At 40.7% G+C, this 25,476-nt stretch overlaps 1 long non-coding RNA gene across 3 annotated transcripts in view; it reads right to left on the bottom strand.

Annotated features, from left to right (window-relative positions):
- Positions 1–1,291: 1,291 nt before the first annotated feature.
- LOC103465915 (uncharacterized) overlaps positions 1,292–25,476 on the bottom strand; it is a 31,671-nt gene continuing 7,486 nt past the window's right edge. For 2 of the 3 annotated variants that reach the window (XR_533876.3, XR_014087822.1), the window contains exons 4-5: positions 22,428–22,578; positions 1,292–4,437 (exon numbers count right to left, since the gene is read on the bottom strand). This is a non-coding gene — a long non-coding RNA (uncharacterized LOC103465915). The remainder of the gene's footprint in view (positions 4,438–22,427; positions 22,579–25,476) is intronic. The other variant, XR_014087823.1, reaches the window with a different exon arrangement.

Genomic DNA, 25,476 nt, shown 5'->3' with positions numbered 1-25,476 from the left:
TCTGCACCACTGTGGAACGCCTGCACACAAATAGACTCGCAGTGTAACACAAGTCAACCAGGCATTGTTTTGTCTTTCACAAGCTTGTACAAGAAACAAGTGTGAGCTAAAATATTTGATTTTTCAGAAGTTCAGCCAATGCCCTGTATTTAGCAAACGGGCAAGTGGTAAAGTCAGGGTGAAGTTTTGGTGCATTTGCGCGACGCTTTCTCGCTCTACATCAGTAAACGACACTACGCATCATTATGTTTCAACAGCTGAGAAAAAGCTAACTCTACAGCGCAAACACGGCCTATCAAAATTCCAAACGGTCAAGCGTTACGAACGTCCGGCACACATTTGGAAAGGTTAACTCTTAACCAGGAACCTCAGACTGAAATAATATGCAAGATACACCGTTGACAAATATGATCTCTGTAAAAAAATAACTAGCAAGGGACGGGATAAGATCTCGTGGCACGCTTTTTTAAATTGCCCGTGTATCTTTTCTTCTAGGTGAAGTCAGGCTTGCAAAGAACTGTTTAGTTGCTGTCAGCGTGTGACTTTGTACGTGTAACGGATCTTTCCCTTAAGGCTATGCGGTTGTAAGTGTTTCTACGTAACCGTTATGTGGTTCCAGACCTTTATTAAGAAACTTTTGGGTTCAAAGCATTTGGTGTTTGGCCCTCTCCTGTAATCCAGAATATTTTTTTTTTCTTTATCATTCACAACCATTTCTCGCGCTCTCTCTCTCTCTCTCTCTTTTTTTTTTTCTGAGTCTGATAATGTTGTGTTTTTGTGTTGCGTACAGATCACTTTCTTAGCAAACATTGCTCTGCTTCTAGCGAACTCTGTATTGTTCATCATCTCATGAGCTTGATGTATCGTCCCAGTGTTATTAGTTTTTAATCTCCCTCTTTGGGTTCCTGTTACGTCACTCCCGTCTCATTTGGTTTGATTCACAGTGTTGCCGGGGGGGGGGTTTGCTGACTTACATAACTAGTTAACAGCATACAAAGTCAGACATCGCTGTCTTATGAAATGAGTTGTTTACATGTGTTTATATTTTGCACATTTTTCATTGGGTCCTGGCCCAAGTGGAGGGAGTTTGAGTATCAAAGGACTGGAGGAGAAAATGCGGTGAGAGATTAATAGATGGACTGGTGAGGCATCTGTAGTGATGCGAGTGCTATACTGACCGGTCTATGGTGGAAAAAAATGGATTCATTTTACATAAAGTGTATGATTTGTTGTGATGTCACTGCTATAAAAGCAGCACAGAGTCAGGAGAAGTAGCTTTTTTCCCCGTCTCTTTCCCCGCTTCATTCACATGTGCAAATCTTGGGTTTATATTTGAACCTTTGAAAAATAAGAAGAAGCTTGGAAAGAGATGATGGCAGACAACAGAGGCTTGCTGTGTGCAGACCCAGTCCTGCAGAAAAGAATGATTTCCAGTTTTCCTCTTGAATTAAATCATTTGTAATTGATCATACACAATGATAACATACAGAAAAGAACATAAGAAATCTACCGTATAAATGCAGGACCATTTTTTGCACTAAAGTTCCCAGCTGTCTCACCTACAAGCAGGTCTTCATTTGTTCCCCAGGTGCTGACCGTTGGGGTGAACGTTGTGGTTTCGTGTGCATGTCAATTGTGTTTAAAAAGAACTCACCCAGCGGGTCGGGCACTTCTCTGCTTAACAATTTTCTTTTAATACCAGCACAGTGACAAATAGGCTATAATATGTGGCTCAGTTTTATGAGCTTTGAAAGGCTTACAAATCAGTCGTATCATCTATAAATGAGCTTTATTAGAGGGTTGTTTTTTGGTTTTTTTGCTTTAACATGTGTTCTAGGGTTTTTATTGGGTGTTTCATAAAACTTCAGACAAACAAAAATGTCTGCTTGATAGATGAATTAATCGGCGAGCTTCAAACGCTTTATTTGCGAGAGTTTACATAATGCTGTCTTGCACGCTCTTTGCTGTATGGTGGATTTTTAACATTTTTTATTTGGGGCAATAAATAAAGAGTCAGAAGAATGACATGTCATGACATGTCATCTGCAAAAGTAACATTTGACATTTTGGCGTCTTGGTCTGTCGTTTCTTTCTTTATTTATTTTCCTGTCTTCTAAAGACGTACTTAATGTGAGATATTCAAGGAATGTCAGAACGTACAAAACGCCTTTGAGAGATGCGCACAACACTGACCCCTAGTGTTTGACCGAAACAACTCTCAAACTCACGCCTCAGAGGCGACACACAGACACTTTCTTGCAAGACGGTACCTGCAAGTGATGCTTTGCGGAGCGAGAAGATTCATGTAGGTATGCAAAACACTAACAAGAAAAAAAAAAAAGCAACACTTCACTGTATGTTTGTTTTTCCCACGCTGAATTGTGAAAACAGAAGGGAGGCTTCAACCAAAATATAAATTAGGCAAAGAGGTGTGCGATGCTGATACAATTAAATTTGACATTGTACCCAAAACCACACAAAGACAAATAAACATTCCAGCGTATGTCTTCTTACCCACACACACACACACACACACACACACACACACACACACACACACACACACACACACACACACACGTGGAAAGGCAGATAAACAGTAGACTGAGCCTCTTAAAGCTGGAGGGCTGAGAGTGATAATTATGCGTGTAAATTCCAGGGCCCCTCAGAGCCGCTCTGCTGACTGGTGTTGAGAGCTGCGTCCTCCTGGTCCTGCTGGTAACGCTCACCCACATCCAACCAGCTGCCTGTCACTGCTCCCGCTCCGTGTCAGACACCTTCACTGCATCGCTGAGGTTTTTGGCAAAGCTTCATACATACATACACGCATGTCTTGTTAATAAATGAATTGGGGTGCAACAAAAATATTCAGCAAATGACACATTAGGCAAAAACTTTACCACTGTTTATGGGAAAGTCTCAAAATGCTTCTTTTATTTTTTTATAAACATAGGTGCACCTTTCTTTGTGTTTCACTGTTTTGAAGAATGTTTTTAAAAATTATTTTCTGCGTGGAAAACCCAAGTCCAGATAAAGGGGCAGTAATTAGTAAAATCAACTTTTTTGAGCTTTACGTCATGCTACGCTATTCCTTCACCCTTCATCAAAAAACATACCTGGAATGTTGCTTTGATTCTCTCATGCATGTTTGAGAAATCCTTGAATCTCCCGGGGTAACCATTCAGCTCCTTCAGACTAGCCAGCAGCAATTAGCAAACACATCTGCTAAGGTCAATAAGGAGCTACTTCTGAGTGAAACGCTGGTAGAAATTTTGTTGAAGGGTTAATAGAGGAGCAATGTTGTGATGACTTCCTGAAGGCGGAGTTTCAGAAAGAGCAGAAGTTTCTTAAAGAGACAGACACCCAATTTTAAAGGGTTAAATAACAAAGTCACATTTCTTTAAAGGCATATGATATAAATGTATAATTAACAACTGAAAGTATCATAGTTACTTGATTATGCTATAAAATGACACAACAAGCGAACATACAAAAAGACCCCAACCCAACTCAAGAACAACATCCTTTGTTCTTTCAAAATAAGAGTCTTTATATTAAACATAGATCCAGGCTCTCAAGTTTTTTCTTTACCTGATTATCCTGGAAACAATGGGTTACATACTGAAACAATGTGATGGTTTCCAGTGCATCGAAGGCGGCATGGAGACAAAACCGATAGCTACGCAAATGTGGGACCACACTGAGAAAATGATGAAAACTCCAAAGAAAAGAACCAAGCTGATATTTAAATCTACTTTGACCTACTTTTTTTTTCTTTTTTTTTTAACCAAATCATGAGAATGTACAAACATTTCCTCCTGCTGACTCCTCCGATTAAGTCCATGAGCTGAAATTGTCTTCCATTTTAAAATCTGCCGGGCTTTGACAGGCTGTAGAGCCGACCACCCCATGTGGTCATTTCAGCTGGACGACTTCCTGGGAGGCAGGCTGTGAGGTTGGGCACAGAGCATCCCCCGTGTAGTCACATACGTCAGTGTACACCTACAGAGATGAAGTGACTTAGAATGACCAAACTGACCTCTTCCTTTCGTGATCAACACACGAAACTTTCCATGAGGTCAACGCGACCACAGACGCCACAGAGAGAGGTTTCTCTTCCTTCACTTTCTCCCATGGTAATTACGGCAGCGTGTTTTCCCCCCCTCTCCCGAATGTTTTTCGCTAGTAGGCATGGTGGTGGTTTGATGTCTGGGGTGCAATGAGCCACGACTGCTGTGAACACATTCCTTTCCGTACCTGATAGATGAATGTTTGGCATGTAGAAAGAGTGAGTGCAAACGAACCTTACCCAGGCCATGCCGCTGCTGCCGCCGCCGCCACCGCTGCTGTGTGCCCCACTTAGCCGGAGGGAAAATGGTCCGTGACAAATATAAGCCTGAGTCCACATCTGCATCTTAAAGCCGGATGTCTGGGATGCTGAAGAAAGAGGAGCACGATTTATTGAATACAGCTCATGTCTGGCTTGGCAGATGGCAATCACATAATGCAGCTTTTTTAGCATCGCAGTCGCAAGCAGGAATCAGCTGGTTTAGACCGAGATGTGACCATGTGGCACAGAGGAGAGGAAACGCAGGGAAACGGCTTGTGGCCGACTTGGTCTCCGTGAAGCTGTCAGTGAAACAGGCATTTGACAAAAGGTAGCAAAGCAAAGGAGGGTGGGTGGCAGCGAGGGTAATGGGGGTCTGATTTCCGTTGCATCATCCGGGTTTGACAGACAGTGTGGCAGACTTATCTGTCTGTGGTCTCTGAAGGCATTTGCCTGGACATGCAGTGAGTCAGACTTTCTGTTTGCCTCAATGTGAGCCCTTTCCCTTTCATCCACCGCATGATGGCCGCATGAAGGTTCTACAGGGGAGCTTCCACCTGTCATGCAAGGCTGGCGATGTGCTGCCCCTACACCTTGAGGTGGAACCAGGAGAGTGAATTTAACATATACACTCTAGCTAATCTCTTTGGGACAAACTTGGGTCCAACGGCTGTAAAATTCCGAATTTCTACGAGTTGTTGCTTATCCCTTGTTTGTCTCTTGCATGACATAATGCGTCAGCATAGGCAGGCACAGAAAGTTGTTTAAAATAGTTAATTACACTTTATAGTACAGAGGTGTTCCATTAACCATTACTCCTCACATATGACTGCTTTGTTTAGAGCCAAAGACATCAAAAGTGATATGTCTTCATTTTTTAGAAATGATGTATTTTTATGCCAAATGTATATATATTTTTTAAAGGTTTTATTGGCTCTAGTGGCCTTTATTTGATAGTTAATTGACAGGAAAGTGGGTAATGAGAGAAAGGGAAGACATGCGGCCAGGAATCGAACATGCGACGGCCACTTTGAGGACTAAGGCCTCCATACATGGGCTGCACTTAACCCCTGTGCCACAACAGCACCTATGCCAAATATTTTTGAGATTCTGAGATGATTTAATAGAATGAAAAATGTTTATCAATTCTTACATGTATATTTTTAAATTGATTTTCAACCTGTGATATAACACAGATACAGTCGTTCTTATTAGGTTATTAATTACTTCTCAACACACAGTTTTCATCAAAATATTTGCACTTTTATTGTGGATCTGGTGAATCCTGGTTTTCCTTAGCTCTTAATTATGGAGGGTGGATCCTGCCAAAATTGGCGATGAATATATAATTAAATAAATGGCTTCATAAAGTAGTTATTGTGCCAAAAACTGCATCCAGAAAAGAAAAATGTTCCCAACGTCTTTTAATTATACAGTGTGACACATATTAACATATGGGTAGTACGTTCTAGACGTTGTCCAGTTGGAGAGAAGCTAACGTTGAAACCCCGCCCACCAAGTTATCCTCCCGTCTTCTTCTCCTTTTACAAAATGTCAGAATAAAAACAAATAGAACATGAGGCAAAGAAAAAAAAATCTGTAAATAAATGGATGAAGGAGAAAAAAGTGGAGAGAAAATGCAACAAAGAAATATTTGAGGAGAAAGTAATTCAATATTTGATTAAGAAAAAAACTACTGAAAAAAAACTGTAGGAAATGAGGAAAAAAATTAAGCAAATTAATAAAAAAGATTAACAAATATAAATCTGTGTAAACAAATAAGATGGAAAGTTCTGTTTTTTTATTACTTTTTGGATGCAATATTTGACACTAATTACCCTATCAAGCCATTAATTTATTTCATTATAAATTTTGGCAGGCTCTGTCCTCCATAGTTACTGTGTTCCACCTTGTACAACAACATTCTGACTGTTTGTACCAAATGAGTCACGTTTGGGAACCAAAAGCTGCTTTGCCGAACATTTTGTTCAGAGAAATTATTGTCGCTGTCAAGAGAGACGGATACAACAGTGACTGGAAAAGATTTGGTGAGTGGCTTTATGGAGATGAAATGTAGTGCGGTATGTTGTTGTTGTTCTTATTTTTTAGAAGCTCTCTGTGTTAACTATGCTGTTTCAGTTGTGCTCTGTTAAGAAAGCTTGACTAATAATTTGTAACATTTTAAAACCGTATATAATTGGAGAAAGTACAGAACATGATACGGGCGTTGCCATCCATCCTCAGATGCAGGTCAGTATATTGGCAGAGCTGGAAACAGGAGAAGGCTTGCGAATATGACGTCACTGTCGGACAACATCCCCCACAGGACTGTTACGGCACTGGAGGAGTCTTTCAGCGACAGGCTTTTGTGTCCTCAGTACACAAAAGGAGCAATTTCTTTGGTCGTCCCTCCTGGCAGCTGTTAGACTGTATAACCACCACTGCTCCCACGAAACGCAACAGATTCTTGTAAATTGGCTTTTTTTTTTTTTTGCACAAATATTAAAGTTGAACTGAAATTTCCTTACTGAATGTGAAAAAAAATGATTACCGAAAAATGATTACCGTATTCCAGTCTAATATAAACTCCTTAGTAGGACATTGCTAGTGTTGACTCATGTTTAGCAACTTTGCCAAACATAAAAACGTCTTTTTAGCCTTTGTGCGGTTAACGTGACCCTTACAAAAACTCCAGGATTTTAGAAACAAAGCATCATAGCCTGTTAGTATATTTTGGGTTTTCTTGACTAATCTCTGATAAATATCATGTTAGGAAGTGCCGTGTTTTATGTCCCTCACATATTTACTATAACATCATATAATTAGGAGAGCTGCTTCACCTGTTCCCTGTTATTGTGTTACTGTTTAGTGTTACTACAGAAGAATCACAAAAACAAGGGAGAAACTGTAATTACCTAAACCCAAATAAAACAGAAATATCTTAAAAATGACAAAGTAGCAAAATAATGTGGGACTGAATAAAAAAAAGAAGAATTATGATTTAATGTAGGATTAAAAATGTACCTGAAGCAAGTCACCAGTCTCTCTTCTCCAATTGCTTCCTATGAAGCAGAGGATTCTGTGACCCAAACACGAGTAAGTTCAACACTAACCAATAATGACAACATCCTCAACCAGTCAGGAAGCCCCATCAGTGGGACACAAACTCAGATTAGATGCTCATCCCCTCTGAAAAGAGTCCGCTGGCACATTGCCCTGGCCTCCAAATGTAAACCAGCAGTGCTCTCGCGACAGAATCCATAGGGATGACGAGCTGCAAAGCTGAGGCAGTGGTTGTTTCCTTCATCCAAGATCGTCTCTTCTTCGGAGACACAAAAGATGTCATAAAAGGTAACGTTCGGCAACAGTTTCAATTTGCCAGATCTTCAGCCGATTAAGATCAAAGTAGGCATTTCCTATAAGAGTACTGACAATAGCACTGGATTTATGCTGGAGGAATGCGATTAGAAGAGCTAAACTGATTACAAATGTTAATCGGCGCAACGAGACCAACGAAAGTAAGAGAGAGTTGCTGCGTTTCCCTTTAGTGAATGTCTGGGAAACAGCACTTGGCTCGTCTCGGCGGTTCTACTTATCGGTTAAAGGGAGAATGAAGCCTACAAGCTGCTGGGGCGGCGGTGTGTTCCTGCCAGCGAGACATGGAGTGAGCAAGTGAATTAAGGCATGGGAGTAAAGAGATTTACAGATAAAGCTCACAGAAAGGCAGTGTAATCACTGCTGTTCGCTGAGGTCCGGGGGCAACCACTAACACTCATTATCTGAGAAAGAATAACCCGGCAAACAGAGCATGCAACACAGCTAAATAAATCGCAAGGAAAGATGTCATCGAAGTTTGACATAACGCTTTGGGAAGATGACAGGGTGGGGTGGGGGGCTGCAAGAGAGGAAATCTTAACGCTCAATCTGACAGATTTATTGGGATTAATCTTGTTTGAGTTGTGGGGTGAAACCTCCAGAGTGGGATCACTAACTGGAGTTCTGCAGCACCTTTGGTATTGCTTCATCTCATGCTAAACCTTTGTCACTCTGCCTGGATATGTGAAGGATTTTCAAATGTAAACAGCAGGATACATCCTCTGCTAATTGCACAGACACAACAAATACCAGAGACAGTAAGTAATAGAGTGCTGAAAGGAATGTTCTGGATCAGAAGGGACAGTCAATCAAACATAAAACCGCCCTCTGACAGATAGGAACGTCTCGGGAGACAATACCGGTAGTCAGTAGTAGGACTAACCTGATGCTTTGCTGCATCACTTAGAAATTTGTCGACGACGAAAGTGGTTCATGTATAAATCAATGGCTTAAAACGCAGGGAAGTACACAATAGCCCCCAGGCAGGGAACGGGAGCCATTCACAAAAGAGCTTATCTGGAATGCTGGAGCTTGGGCAAGTTCACACTAAAACATAAGCAAATACTCAAAGAATGAGTCAGCGTCCAGGAAAGGCCAGGGCCCAGTGGAGATAGCTGCTAATCTGAGCGTGAAGCGGAAACCCAAACCGAAGGTGACCACTGGGCAGGCCACCAGAGCGCAGCAGCCAAATGCATCAGATACTAACCCGCAAAACGCATGAGAAGCCAGGAGGAAAAGCAAAGGCAGAGCAGCTGTAACCTACTGTTGAAATGCCTTACCACACAAAGAATTTCAGAGGGGATTTGGTGAAAGCGAGACTACATAAAGGGCATGTGAAAAGATTTGTCTGAAGAGGTGATTTTCCTGGTCGAAAAACTTTTATCTGATAGATATGCATAAATGAAAATTGTGCACATATCTTTTTTACTTCTTTTGATCTGAAAAACAATGTTGAATCTTGAATACATGGTGCTTTAGTTACTACACCAAATTAACCTGCAGACTAGTTTGTTACGTACACATATGTTTTTGCCTGTTAAAACAACCAGGGACTTGACCAATCACGTGATATCTATTTAATGTATTTAGACATCTGGACTCAGTGAAGATGCCTTGATGGAGCTCAAACCAAACTGAGCATCAGACAAGGGGAAGAAAGGGATTTAAATGACTTTGTATGTGTTTGTTTGCACCAGATGGCTGGCTGTTCTGAAAACTACAGAAACGTCTGATCTTTTTTTAGTGAACTCTCAGGTTTACAGAGGTCGAGCCAAAACAGAAAAGAATGGACTTGCTAGGTTGTTAATGACACCTGGTGAAAAATGTATGTGACCTGTTGTCTTTAAGACAGGCACACAACCAAACACCAGGGCTGGGTTTTGAGAGGGACAGACACATGGCCCTTCTTCATTCCTACCCGACTGCTCCTGCTGGTTGAGAGAGTCTGGAGGTGTTGCGATGGCTGAGACACTCTGGTGGTGTCACAGGTGTGGTGTTGCTGTGTAGGGACTCGGACCACTTAATGGCAAGACCCCAAAGCCTCACACTACATCCACCCATTCATGCACACATTCACATGCTACTGGAGTGTGCAGCAGCCTGGGGGAGCCTAACGGAGATGCCACCGGGTCCACCAGCAGACAAGGCAGTTCTTACACAACACCAGAAGTGGATGGAGTAGAGATTTGAACTGGCAACCCAGCAATTACGGGACAAACTCCTACCACAGTCGTTGATAGTGTGGTGGGTTCCAGACTTTGTGCTGGCAATTATTTTCCTGCAGATGTGTCAAGCCTTGCAGTGGGCTGGAGGAACATGATCTGGTGGAAATCCCTTCCTCTTGCCATCCGTCAGGCCAGCTCACCAGGTGAGATGGTCATGTGCCCTCCCTTGGCCCTTAAGAGTTGAAGGGTTTCTTCCACCAGGTGATGGGCGGTCTTGCTGCCTGGGGGATTTGTACTGCATTCTGGTGGAATCCAGGCATTAGTGGGGGGCATGCTGGGTCAAGCGGCTTGGTGCTCTCTGTGCCTCTTTGGCCTGTGTCCCCTCTTTGTCAGGTGTGAAGCTACGCTGAGAGAGTTCCTGGTGTCTGTCTGCGTGGGGCTGCTGTTGCCTTCACAACGATGCTACCTGCACTTTGGTTTCTGTGGGCAACTGTGTGTTGAAATCTTATGCACCTCTCACCATTTTATCAACTCCAACTAGGTAGCAAAACTATGCAAACACACACACACCACACAAACAAGCTCACTTGTGTACACACACGTTCGTCCACACATCAGTACAGATAATCCTAATGGCTTAAGATCAAACAAGCACTGGCTGCTTTTCCATCAGTGTGGTCAGTCTAATTTGATACAGCCTTGATTTATTAGAGTGAACGACACAATAAGGAAATTATTTAGAGATATTCTTTTGTTACATAGAATCTGGCAAGACAAAAGTAGGTAACTGCCTTTTTCATACAGTGTGTTGAGACAGGACATGTGAAATATGGGGGTGGAAAGCATTTCAAGCCAATTGTACCTTTAGAAACAGATTTACAATTCACTCACTGTATGTAACATCATATTTTTAGGCAAATTCCCACAAGCAGACGTAGGCAGAGTGTCTACTTAAACCACCGTAATTCATTTTGGCAGCAAAACAATAACAGCGTGGTTACTTCACAAACAAGTGGAAAATACAGTTGTGGGCTTCCCCCATATTTTTGTTTGTGGAATTGCCTGTTTGTCCTCTATATGGCACATCCGCCGCCATCAGTGGAACAACACACCACAGGGCCTTGACCTCATGTTGCGGGTTTCCTCAATGAATAAGTCACGCATGTTTGGAAAAAAAAAGAAAAATACACATTTCACACAAACACGGATGCCTCTGATATGCGTCTTCCACCAGTGGCTTTTGTGAAACGCTTCCAAAAGTTGTCAGAAGTTGTACGTTGGAATTGGGAATGATCCCTAAACACATTCGAAGACGCACAAAACCCTCTCACGTACGGAAGTGACCCGTCAGAATATAATGCAGTAAACAGGAAATATGGGCGTAAGAAAATGAACTCTGCCGTTTCAGCTGGACTGTCCTCAGCGCAGCAGCTATTTTTGGGAAGACTGTGAAAACAGTTATTGCTCCTGGTTTTGGGGGGAAAATTTTATTTTATTATACAGTCAAATAAATGACAAGTCCAATGAGTGACAGACGATACGAATCTGGATATTTGGGAGTTGAGCAAAGACCAAAGTGGAAGAAGGGAGCCAAATTCCACTTTATTGTCTCCGGCTGCCTAGTTGAGACACTGGCATTGTAGATGGCCGTGGTGGGCAGAGCTGGTGGTCTGCCAGCCTTTAGGATTTCTCTCATTTTCTGCGCTTGTGTCTCACTGATGGCCACATGCAGATAATGAATCGGCGACTCTTTTCTATTAAAATAATAACCTCATCAAGCGGGGCTAATGTCAGCATTGTTGAGCCAGAAAGTGTTTCATCCATCCAGACAACTCTCGGAGTTTGGGGCTGGAATTTTAATTGTGTCATGGGAATCAGGTAATTAACCCTATCAAGCAAGCCGCTGCGTAATAGATGACGAGCGAGTCGAAAGAAAAGGGCTTCAAAAATGTTGCCATAAATTAATCCCGGACTAACTGTGGCTTTTGATGATTTTCTCTTTGTCGTCATGAACGACAAAGGGTGGACGACAAAGAGGAGGGGACTTGAAAGAGGAGGCTTACGGAGAGAATCAAAAAGGGGGTTAGCGGCCACGCTGTGAAGTTTGCTAAAGAAGAGATGCATCCTTTTCAGTCTCAGGGGGATTAGACATATTCTCCGGGTGACAAAACACCTTATTAACCTCAGCCTGACCTCTGAGGATTGACCTTTGGCTTGTGACCCCGACACAGCAATGCTTTTTACTCCTGTTGGGATTCATCCGCCTGAACCTTTTCAGGGCGGCCAGTGACTGTCTGAATGTTGGTGATGTGTTCATGAATGAGCTGCGTCTGAAAGGTGAGTCTCTGTAGGAGACGGACAGGAAGAACCGACTCCTACGGCGCAGAGACAGGACTTTATTTTGATGGTCATATCACGCAGAGACAGACTTGGATTATACCATTATGTTAAGGAAAAGGAGCAGATGCTTTGAAGACGACGAGTGCAGTGGGAAAGGACAACTGCATAGAGCGAAAGAGACTGAAAAACTGATTTGTTTTAAATGAAGTTCATTTAATGACTTTTTAAGACCATAAGAATAAAAGTTACATAACTACAGTACATGAAATATGAAAAGTAACCTCATAAGGACTTACTTTAACCACCTGCATTTAGCTTTCAATAATGTGAAAAGCATGTACATACACAGAATTTGTATACATATTATTCTATATATATATTTGTGTGTGTGTGTGTGTGTTCACACATATATCACACACATATTTATGTGTGTGAAAATGTGTGTGTGTTCTTGGCCAAAATGATCCAATGATCCATTGGATCATTTTGGCCAATGGACCAAAAGGTTTTATCCAACGAAACTAAACTTTGACCTACATCAAACTGACTGACTGAGATGACATAGGAAGATAAAGGAAAGGTGATAAATTGGTTTCTCAAATATGTATCACCCAACCATAAAATGAGATTCCCGAATTGAAGCCCTTGTTTAGGATTGGGTTGGTAAGGTGTGAATTAGTTTTTGCTTAAGGAATAAGCTAGCAATGGTGTGTGAGTGTGTGTAGAGTACCTGTAAAGTACTTATTAAAGCCTAAGCTTCAGTATCATAATTTTAAACCATTCTAAGACCTTTCAGAAACCTTGAATATGTTTCAGTGATGTTGGAGGTGTAATCTGTTAGAAGGTTTGATTCCACAGTTAGACAATAACAGCTGAGCATTTGCTGTAACAAATATTGGAAAAATAAGGAACTTTGATTGTGAAACCACTTCATTAGCACACAAACTATTCATAATTGCTGAACCAGATTAAGTATAATACACATTCTGTAAAAGTATGAAGATCCATTTGGAAACTTTTGGAACTGGTCCAAAAGCGACAGATCTTTAAAAAGATCCGGTCGTCTAATCACTGCTTGGTGCATATGGACGTGAGGATTGGACGGACAAAAGTTGAGAGTTTAATTAGGGATACAGCACCTTTGTTAATCCATTCCTGTCTTTTATACATTTACATGTACAAAAACAAGTAGAGTGGGAGGCAATGGAAGGCCTACATGAAGTTTTTAAGGAGAGGTCAGAGAAACATAGACTCTCATCAAATCCACTGGCAATTCCCCTAATTAGTCCGTTGTATTCAGGAAGTCTGGTCTCACAAACTCAAACTGTAGAGGAGGGGGTGGAGGGATCTTTGCAAGAGCTCCAAGCCACTAACCTGGACAGCAGAAGAGTGTATGTGTCTGTTTGTGGAAGTGCGTCTCCATCAGACCGTGCGCACAGAGGGGATGACATGGGGAGGAAGGGCCTGTCAGGACGCTTCGAGCTCAAACACCTAAACTCAGACCAAAGGAATTCCAGTGATCTCCTCGGACTCTGGCCACCGAAAAGGGGCTGGCCACTTTTCCCACCGGTGACCTCTCCATCCATAATATGTTTTTTGGAAACCGTCATCGCCCATGGTTTTTATTAAAAACCTTCCTAATATTTACATGGCCTGCTGATGTGCTCTCTACACAAAGTCGGCTTGGTTCAAAAATGAAATTCTTCTCTCCTTGAATAAACACATCTTCCTCCCCTGAAAGGTTGCTTCACCACAAAGGCATTCGGCACAGGAGCTCGCTCGAAACACTCGTGGCCAGAAATAAGTCAGCAGTGTAAATTATTTCACTTTAATTTCTACATTCTGACAGACGTCTTTATTCTCCCCCCCTCCTTCCACCCTCCGCTCTTTTTCTCTCCACCTTTTTTACCTGCTACTTCTCCCGATGCGCCGTCAACGCTTTGCTTCCTGCGGTATTCAACCTGAGGGAAATGGGGCATCGGAGTGATGACAAGGAGCAAGAATCGCGGAGAATGCGAAGACGGCGCTGAATCTGTCCTGCGCCCATTTGAAGCGGGCCTCTTTCAACTCTCGAAACCAGGATCACGGAGAGAAAACACATTAGGAAAGTAGGCAGAAGGCTGAGAGACAAAAGGCAAATGATTTATTATAGCTTTCAGCAGAAATACCAGCAGAGGAGTGCGGACCCTCAGGTGCTTTTCTGGCAGGGGTATAGAAGAGGGTAAGAGCCTCGGTGCTGAGAGACGCGCAGGAATGAGGAGCCTGGGAGTCTTTGGCAACAGGTAAGAGAGGATCATGTAGGTAGCTATCTCTCTCTCTCTCTCCCCTGCAGCTGGAGATTTCACACCAGGCAGTGAACGATGAAGGGCGGTAGGAAAATATTTTTCGCCGCAGGAAAATTGTTTTCTTAAACGGCATTCGTGACCTACAGGCTTGTCGTTGTTGGTCTTGCCGGCTGTCACTGATTACCATCTTGGAAAATATAGGAAGACCTCAACACCTGTGGGGACGAGCCGAGGAATGTTTCGCAAATGAAGTGTTGCCATGTTTAAAGAAAACGCGTCAGCAACTGAAAACGTGTTTTAGCTTTGGAGTACGTTTTAGAAATGATTAATTCAGAAGAAAATAAAACTAACAAGAAAGCAAAATGTAAAAGGAAAGAAAGTATTGTACGTCTGAATAAGATACTGAGTGTAGTCTGATAAATTTATAAGGTAGGAAGGTTGTACAGATCCAATCCCAAGTATCAAACTGGGCCAGAATCAGGGAATTAAAAACTACTACGGTAGATGATTTTAAAAAATTAACTTATGATATCTGGTGTTGTCTTGCTTTCAATGAGTTTGTCAAGATGTGGCCAATTTTAAACTGACAGAGCCATTTAAATTCCAGCAACCTATAGGAGCAAAATAAAAAATAAAAAATCTAAATTTAAAAAAGTTACAAAACGAGTAAATGATGAGCTCTACATACAATTTTAAAAACTAAGCATTTCTCTACCTGCTTCTTGGAGTGATGAGTTTTTTTTCACAAAGCCATTTCTTTTGATATACTGCACTTGTTTTCATGTCTTGCCTCTTTTGGGTAAAAACAAGAAAAACCATTGCTGCAGCAGGATTTCCTACATCAACCGCGTGTTGATTCATACCCATCAGGGGGACAATTAGCCACTCCTTCACTCCTTTTTTTCTGACATCTTTATTCTCTAGTATATTTTGAAACACGACACATGGGGTTTGGCCTTCATGAGGGTCGGAAAGAGTCGGGAGAGGTTGCAAAATATTAGCATATTTCCAAAGGGAAAAATGACAAAACTATACTATGAAAAATTATAATTTTTTAATCCTGCTGTTTTGATAATTATTTGAAGCCAAAAAAATTTAAATAAAAACTGAATTAAAAATGTGACTAACTGTGCTACTACTAATACTACAAAATGTTGGGAAAAAAAATGTCTCATCTAGTCTACCCTTTCTGCTACAATTAGCATTTTCTACTTTTTGTTGCACTGATTTGCATAACATTTTTCCTCCACATTTTTCATGTTTGTTAAAGTTAGAACAATGAAGGATGGAAAATAACATCAGCTCTTGTACTGCGGCTAATCGCTGCCAAGTATAGTTGCCCACAGTCCCCGGTATCGGTCAGGTCAGCTAAACAAAGTGGGGTTTTTGTTTGGGTTTTGCTGTAGTGCCACAGATGCCAAGTTACTCATTTGTGATGTCTGTAGCTGTCTCTGTGTATTTTCTCAATGTAAATCCTGGAGGGGGAGAGGCTCCAAAGGCTACTGTGATGAAAATAAACAAGATTATGATTGCTTGCAGTGTGCTGTGCTTTGGCGAGCCAGCCAGGAGATCCCCCTTGCTCATTCATGAGACGGTGCAGTGGCGGCATCCATTCCATTCATTTCTACAAACACCTCGCAAAGCACAGAGTCCCGCCATAGTGCTAAAAGTGCATCGCTGGCAACTTGAAGGAAAAGCAAATATTTTAACTTGAATTTAAAAATAATTTTCCACCTCACAAAGAGGACCACACACATTTACACACAGACACGCTCACGCCAACACATATGCATGCATGGATGATGAACCCGCCTCCATCCCTCCCTCATGCACTCTCTCTTTTGCTCCATCTTTCTCACACTTTCTCTCCGTTTTGTCTCCCTCTCTCAAACACACTCACACACGTTTCTGTTTTCCTTCAAAGCCACATCCTGGATATCCTCCTTCAGGGGAGAGGATTTACACTGTGGTTGTCCTTCAGGTAAACCGTAAGAGCCCTGCCATGAAGCCCTTATTCCTCACAAGGCCCCGACTTTCGGCTCAGCTACACAGTCAACCTGGTCAGACTGGGGAAGAAGGGAGAAGTGGCTCGTTTTCTTTTGGGCCCTACAGGCGTTGGAGAAATTCCAGATTTGAATCTATAGTCCTGAGAGTGATTCCTCTCTGATTTGAAAAACATGCCGTCTGAGAGAACCGGAAAAAGCGAGAGGAAGCACAACAGCTGTCTCGCCTTCATTGGTATTTTTGTTCTGGATGTTTCCTGGTATTGCTTCACCACAGATCCACGGAAGAGGCTTGAGGGGGCTTGAAGAGGGCACCCAAGGCCAACCCACTGGAGGAGACTCGACAGAAGTGCTGCACATGTTCCAGACTCAGCTGCCATCGGTAGCGGCGTTTTTATTGCACAAGTTGAAATTATGAAAATCAACTTGCTTCATGGAAACTTGGCAATTTCGAAAACAAACCTCCCTTTTTTAAAAATTCACCAATTAGTGCATATACAGCAAACATTACAGACTGACAAAACAGCTAAAAGGGGTATTGATCTACAAAATAATTAAACAGATAATAGAACATATGACAGCAATAAAAATAAAATAACCAAACTAACAAAAGAAACAAGGAGGTATACATTAAAATGGACACATTCAAAACAAAAATGAAGCATAAAACATAATTAGTGTCACAACAAAATCAATTAAATTAACAAATGTGGATTAGGATGTACTTTTTTCTTTCAATCTTGGCAGCCATTTTCTAACTTTGAAGATAATTTTTCTGTTCTCTAATATTGCTGGATTAACCGAGAGTCACAGATATTTTGGGTTGAAGTGGAAAAGAGAGGGAGAAAAGAAGAAAACAGACAAATAAATAAATAGATAAAGGATAACAAAAAGACACACTATGTGATCTTACTATTAGGCTCCACCATTTTCCCTCTCCTCTCCTGGTCTTTGCTTCCACAGTGACACTAATTCACCAGAGATGAAATGGCATCTGGAAAAATTGAGTTATTTTATTGAAATATAAAAAACTCAGTTTTTTTAATGAAAAGTTTGTGCTCTTCAGCCATTTTGAAATAGTTGTATTTTCCACAACTGCAATGGAAACCTTTTCTTCACATCACACGAGTCACATGATGAACAGGCGAAAACCTCAAAAGATGACAGGAAGTAGTACATGGATGATGTTTTTTTGTTTGTCGTTTTTCTTTTTCAGGCAGTATGCATCTAGCTCCACTGCAGCTCTCACATTGTCACACCGTTCATAAAAAGTTGTGCATAATTAGAACATGTTGAATCCCATAGCTCTTCTGTAAAATCACCGACTACAATTTCCCTAAAACGCCCCCCAAAACACACGTTGCCGCTCTATTAGGGGCTTGTCACTCCAATGCCTGAATAAAAAAATAAAAATAAAGCCTCCTAAACTCATTATGAATTCATATTCAGTTGTAGATGAAAACAAGTTTCATGATTGCAGTCTTTAGCCCAGCGCCTTCATGCCTCTCCTGTTTCAATCCACTGCCTCAGACTCTACTGGGAGTCATCATCAATAACTTTCTGGTTTTGTAGTCGGCTGCTATGGCACGACTTTTTACACGAACTGTATGGGATCTGAAATCAAATGGTAAAAGATTTAAATTTGGTTTGATGCATTTATTGAAGAGGAAAAAAATAACTGTTCTGTTTGACTCATGATGCATTGAATCGCCAAAATAAACCCAAATGATTCAATCGGACATTTTGGAAAAGAAGAGTCCATAATGTCTTTGATTTTCCATTCATCAGAGGCGCATTGGAATTAAGATAGCTTATAAAAAAAAAAACATTTGGGAAGTAATTTTACATAGAAATGTTTTTTTTTTGGTGTAGAAAACAGAATATTATAAAAACTAAGAACTGATTTCATAGAACTTAAACAGCTTCATTACCATAATAAATCAAGTCATATTGTGTATCTACTTCAGCTGTAATGTTCTGATAGTAAAATCTGCTGGATGGTCTAAAACAATTAGTTGTGACAAAAAATCAAACACTGAGGAAATCTGCAAGAAAACCTTTTTTTTTTGTGGTACCATACCTGTTGGCTGGATACTGAGTAGGAAAAAAAAGACAATTTCACAAGCAATCTGTTGCACATTTTCAAATGTCAGTGTGTTGGTGAAACAACCCATCAGCTGCCTAATGAGTCAGCAGAGAGCCTTTTGCAAGATGAGCAAAGTAAGCCCTGCCTATCACCATGCATCTTATTTACAGGAGGGTTAATCAGTTGGAAGATTGAACATTTCTTTTTAGTCTTCTCTCGGCAGCTTTCACACCTGGAGGAAAGTGGATTAACGACCATTAATATTTGGCACAGAAGTGCAAAAACATAAAAATTGCATAAAAATCTGCAAGGAAGCAACTTAAAAACAACAACCAGGACCTAAAGTTGAAAAAAAAAAAACTACCTTATTCAAGGATTTCTTTTGTTTTAACATTTTGTCACCTTACAACTGCAGACTTAAAAAAAAAAGTATTTTGTTTGTTGTTTGTCTTTTTCAGACAGTATGCATCTAGCTGCACAATTCTTTCTTAAAAAAAAGAAAGAAAAACAAATATCCATCATCATGCTAAATAAAATCCACTACACATTTCTTTGGTTTAAACTTTTTGTAGAAGTTAGATCTGGAAACTGACTCAACCGAACCATAACCTTTTCTGACATGCAAACACACATTATGTCACACGGATCGGCCACACCGCCTTCACCAATTACACAGTAGGGGAGCTGTGTGACATGTTGCATTTAAGGCAAGTACAAATAGGTATTCTGCAGACGGGTACACACAGTGATCTAAGATTAGGTGTTGATTGAGTTAGAAAAAACAAATCTTGCCTAATTGTAGGGGCTCAAAAAGTTCACTCATACTGTGCAAAATCAATAAAAAAAATGTGTGTGTGGTTTATCCACAATGGAAATTTAAAATTCTATTTTTTTTTGTTAGTGAGCAAACTTAGGAAGTGAGCAGGGCTCATATAATAAACTCAAAACTACATTCTTCTAAGATTTTACACTTTTATAAATGTCAAAATCAGCCGGAGCTTCTTTCCTCACTACAATGTTATGGCAAGTATTATAAAATCCTCCTCCTTTAGTATTAAGGGATACTGTGGGTTGCCAGAACCAGCAATGGAGTAGAATTACAGCAAAGATGCTTGGTTGTGATGTTTTTATTGCCATGAAGTGCTCGTGTAAATGTCACTTTCCTCTTTTTTTGTGTCGTTCCCTTGCTGTCATTATTCAAAATCTCACCACAAGGTGTTTGTACAATGGGCGATGCTGAGCCAAGCCATATATCACATTATCTACAAAATACCGACCGTTGCCAGGGTAAACCTATTGCTGTTGTCCGTCTGCTGTCAGACCGTCAACTTCCCATGAAGCGTGGACTCATCGGCCAAATTTTGCGAGATTTGTGGCTTGGGCCACATTTCATTTTGGCCTTTGCATGTGTCACAGATCTGCCCAGTGTCCTGATGACTGAGCAGTGGGCCAAGAACTGGACCCAAACACAAAGCTTCCTGAGGTCAGAGGAGTGAAGTGTACTGTACTGGCTCTCTCAAATAAAACTGGTTTGTTTTTCTTAAAAAAAAAGAAAAAACGGTTGAGGTTTTTGGGTTTCAGTCGATCACCCTCGTACCAAACCACCTCAAAGACTCTCCGTTTGCACAATGGAAGCTTTATGGCTGACAGGTTTTGACCTTTTAGAGATTTTACAACAACCTGTTTTCCTGAGATTGGAGCTCTGGCTCGGGTTAGTTGAATGAGAATATAATGGTGTTAATCTTAGCCGTATTCCTACATCTTAAAATAAATACATTCTGAGTAGCATTTAATGCTGTGCAAACAACTTTGTGACCAAATGAATTAAAATATTTTTCTTTGTTAACTGCAGACCAAATGTTTGAAAGAACTTCAAGTTTCTGAACACGTACAATGCTGATTCCGTGGATTTGGGGATTACATTTACTGCATGGTCAGACTTTGACTTTACCGTTATGCACAATTTTCTTCAACTAACCTTTACATTGATGTAGCCAGAAAGTTACGGAATAAATAGCAGCTAAAGAAAAATAGGGCTAATCTCACAGTTTTAATGAAAAAACGATCTAAAAAGACATAGGTTAGCTCTACTTCCTGGGTTTGAATCCTGGCAAATGAGCCTTCTGCAAGAAGTTTGCATGATCTCTATAGATTCTCTCTGGGTACTCCAACTGCCTCTCACAGTCCAAAAACATGACTGTTTGGTTAACTGATTACTTGTGCATGCAAATGAAAGATTTGGTAAAAATGGAAGAGATGTCACTGGCAACATAGAGGAAACATCATGTTTATTATCCCTGGGTGAGGGAGTTTAAAGGGAAATAGAACTGAACGTGTCTGCAGTTCATTCAGGCTGAAAGATGGCAAAAAAGACAAGACTTTGAGGAGATAACAGGATGGAGTTGTTCTGATTTTTTTATATTTTATCTAGAGTTTCTGTTTTATTGAAACTGAGCCGCTCGCCATCTGTTTTAAGATTCTAAAACGTCACATGACACAGTGGTAGAGCAGGCATTCACAAAAATGTTCAAATTTACTCACAAACATAAAGCTGGAACCCTAAACAGCAAAAACAAAGATTTGATTTGGGGGTGAGGTTTGCTTTAAGCAGCAGAGGTCAGAAAATAAAATGGGCTGTGTGTTAGAAAATAGATGCTCTGATGTCATATGTAGACAAAATACTGAGGTGTAAATGTGTTCAGTTAACCTGGGGAAAGCCTGAATCCAAAAATAGTGAGAGCTCTTTGGGTGTAATGGTCAGCAGTGGTCAGTAATGGCCGGTGGTTTGGAGAGATCTGCGCCTTGTTACGCAGCTCTTCCTGTCCACACACATGGTGTATAATAAAAACTTCCTCAACAGATTGGAAAACCACTCCACTCTCAACAACAGTCTTGGGTTGCTCCTTATCCCGTCTCTCATCTAATTCTTTCTTTCGCTCCTTGCTTTTCTTTAAGCCTCCCTCATCCTCTCTCTCGCACTTTTCCCTCTGCACGCTGACCTTCCCTGGTCTTTATATTTCAGGGTTTGAGGCTACAACTGAAACAAAAGCAAAATTATGGGTCTGGTTTGGCTTGAGGAGCGCGCAGTGACCCCGGCATGTGGTTTTCGTAGGCCAGACCAGAGAGAGGTGAGGTGGGGAGAAGAATTTGTTTGAATCTAGCTGTGTATTTGGAGGAAAAAACCTAACCACTGCTAATTTGAATTTGTCACTAGGAGGAGGGGTTGATCTAAACTTGCAGCTATGGAGTGAAAGTCCACAGTCTGCCTGACGCACCACCGCTTTTCCTATGTCTTTGTATGAAGATGTCTAAAGAGAACCAAAAATCAAAGGTTATTTCATAAATATATGTTATATCCGCCTTATTCCATAACTCGTGATGTGTTCAATCAATCAATCAAGTTCATTTGTAAAGAACATTTCAGTGCAAACACATCATCTCTTGACCTGTTTCATCCATCTACAGGTGCAACCGTGAAGAACACAACAGATATTGCAGTTTCAGAAGATGTTTGTGTCTAAATTAGCATTTGAACAGACAATAATGAGTTAAATTGCAAACATTACTTAAAAAATACACTTTGCAAGGTACAATTAGCGAACAAATTAAACCATTCTACTGTGGCCTCTGCTAGTAGCACCCAGGAAGTTCTCTGGAGGAAATAAATGCACTTGATTTATATTATGACAACCATGAAGAAGGCGGTTTTGCCTCAGAAATCAGTGATTCCTTGGTTAGCAGGTCCTCTAGACATCCAAAGCCTACATGGTAACAAAAGGCTTTTTCCACTGCAGGACTTGGCCCGAGAAAGTCCAGCCACCAGTAGCCCGGCCCGACTGTACTCACCTCAAAACTGGACAGGGATCGCCATATCAAAAATAAATTCCTGCTGAAGCTCCTCAAGAGACCCGCCGGATCGGATTTTGTTCCTTGTTGTCCCGTCCAGCTCCTTCTGCACCCGCTCATCAGCGAGGGAACAAGTTTACCTCAGCTTTACCTTTAACGAAATCAATCAAGAAAGAGCTTTTGTATTTCAATTTATGGGGTGAAGTTATGGAACAAGTTAAATCAGGAGTTAAAACAAAGTCAAAATTTAATACAATTTAAAAGGAAATATAAGGAGGTCATTTTCACAAGATATAGAAATATGGATGAGTTAGCACTAATGTGTATTTGTAAATTGAGTCTGACGCTTATGAGTGTGTGGGTATGGATGTATATACTTAGACATATGTAAACCCAGATAAAATGGAAAATTAATTAACCTCTTTATTTTTATTTATTAATGAGGGTCCATCTGAAAATATGATATGAGTTTACGGGGTAGGAGTTCATAAGTTTCTTGCTTCTTCCTACTCCTTTCCGAGAATGTTAAGATTACTGTGGTACAAAAATATGTGTCGTTTGCATTCCTTGTTCTTGTGCATGATTTCATCATACTCTACTGCCAAAGTGAAGAGTAGTGAATTTGTGTAATGTCCTTTTGAAAAGATAAAGAAACAATTAATCAAAGGTTATATGTATCCAAAACTATATATTTGGAACATTTTATGTTAAAAAAGTACACTTTTAATGCATTTCTAAAAAAACAAAAAAACAACAACCCCAAAACAACAACAAATAGGGCATCTTTGCTCTATTCATGCAAACCTCTCAGTGAACGCCAGCACATTCATTTGACAGCTTGTTCAGTACAGATTTAAAAACCAAGCAGTGGTGTATTTTTGAAATGTTATGCAGATGGATTCACCTACAGTAAAACTCTCACAGCCTGTGTGAGAGTTTCCTCCTGTGGGCCTTCATCGTACTGTGTGGTCCTAAACTCTATTTAGACCTAGTGGGTGACCACTGTACAATTAGGTGCACCATGTTTCACAGCAGCAGCAGAAAGTGGAATTTCTGTCAATGGCGCAGCAGAGCTTCTGGTGTTTATGGCTCACATCCTCATTGTACCGTCCACACCAGTGTAGTTAAGTAGAAATACGATTTGTCTAAAGGTGCGCGGGCAACGGATGTTTGCGTAGTTTGCAAATAAAAATATTACATTGTCTTCAATTAAGTCATAATAAATAAAGTAGAGAAGCGACATAAAATTATTTTTAAGGGACAAGACTGGTTTAAGGTCTGACCTCTTGCTAAAATGGCTGTTTATGTTTCGCCAGAAGAAAAACAAAGTTGGACTGTCCAGGGAGGATTTCATCAAACCTCAGAGTTCGTGTCAGCACAATGCAACAGTCTCTAAATATTCCGATTGTGGAGAGAAGGAACTGCCAACTATTCTGAATGCTCCAGTCGTTCAGTGATTGCTGATCGACGACAGCTTTGGACGTTCCCAAGACAGACCAGACTGTTTTGAATTCTAGGGGTACGTGCAAAATGAGGTCGGATGGTCCAGCAAGAATGGAGCGTAATCACATTATGGTTTTATTTCGTCACTCCAAATGGTGCCATGCTTCATTCGAATGGTGGAAAGGAGACTCAAAGCGTCCATGTGTAAAAGGAAGACCTCACAACCATGACGCTCGTGAGAGAGCCCAGCGAAAAGCCGCAGGTTTTAATGCAACGCTGAAGATGAAGAAATCCCCTAAAGGGCGATCTGTCCAGCCGTGCTACCACTTGATGACTGGTATTGGTGAAAGGTTTAGTGACAAATCCTTGTGTGAAATGTTGTTACTTCATCACCTTGCAGCCCAATTGTACACATGAGATTTAGCCGTGGTAGCTGCCATTGCTGCTTAGCCATAACACAACTTTTCACAATCCACACTGCGTTCAAACTGAAGTTTATTGTCTTCGTAAAAAGTCGACCATCGCCACATAAATAGTCGGTTAAAAATTAAATGTTGCATCTGGAAATATTTTATTTAGCAAAACACATTGTATTTATTTTTCAGATATAAATAAATATATAAATATAAAAAAACTGTATTAATATTGGATACAACAGAAATAAATGTTCACATTTAGTCTCATTCCTATACGCCTGCAAATACACAGAATCAGCCCATCTCGCCTCGGTGGTTGCACCTTTACATGTCTTGCATTTCAGGGTCCTTTATAGATGTCAGTTAGTTTTGTCCATTTAATCCGTCAATCCCAAATTCAATGCTACTTTCAATAAATTGTCTAACACTTTCATTATTGACTCTTGATTTCACACTTAGCATCTCGCTTGGGAAAACCCTGAAGATATACCTTTGCCACCGAGTTATGTTTGGAGTTTTATGTGATCTGGGAGCTTTTAATGTATTCTGAATGCTTTTCAAACATTTTGAATCACTGAAAACTACAGATACAAAAACGTCATCTATAATATTTATCCAATGTTATTTTAGATAGCTCTGACCAAAACAGTTGAAATAGTATGATTTAAAATTTCATTGCAGTTCTGAAATGTTTACTTTTAAAGCCTTGGTGTATTTTGACCAGTTTAATTAGACAGACTGGAGTTGCATATCTTCAGACCCTTCGATCTTCAGTTCAAAAAACTGAACTAAGCCGAGGCTGAAGCTAAAACTGAAACCAAGCTAAGTTTACAATGCATAACTAAGGTTATGGCAACAGTAAAATGTACACCTGTCAACTATTGGTCAAGGAGGTAAACAGCATGTGTTGGTGGATCAGTTATTGTCGGATCGGTCTGTGACTTATGGGTTATAAATGTGACACAATTATTGTTGCTGACTCTGCTTCCTTGTAGTGGACGCCTGAATGGACCGAAATCTTTTTCCTGGAGGTAAGAGAGAGAGAAGCGTGTGTGTGTGTGTGTGTGTGTGTGCGTGTGTGCGTGAAAGGTTATCCGTAATGTGACAGGTCAATCTCCACCAAGGAGTTGATGGTCAGTGGAGAGGGAGCAAAACATTCCCTCCTGAAATCACATCTTTTATCAACACTT

The sequence above is a fragment of the Poecilia reticulata genome, chromosome 6 (genome assembly GCF_904066995.2).
Source record: "Poecilia reticulata chromosome 6, P_reticulata-male-v2, whole genome shotgun sequence".
Taxonomy (NCBI): domain Eukaryota; kingdom Metazoa; phylum Chordata; class Actinopteri; order Cyprinodontiformes; family Poeciliidae; genus Poecilia; species Poecilia reticulata.
This window is presented reverse-complemented; position numbering and strand designations above follow the sequence as displayed.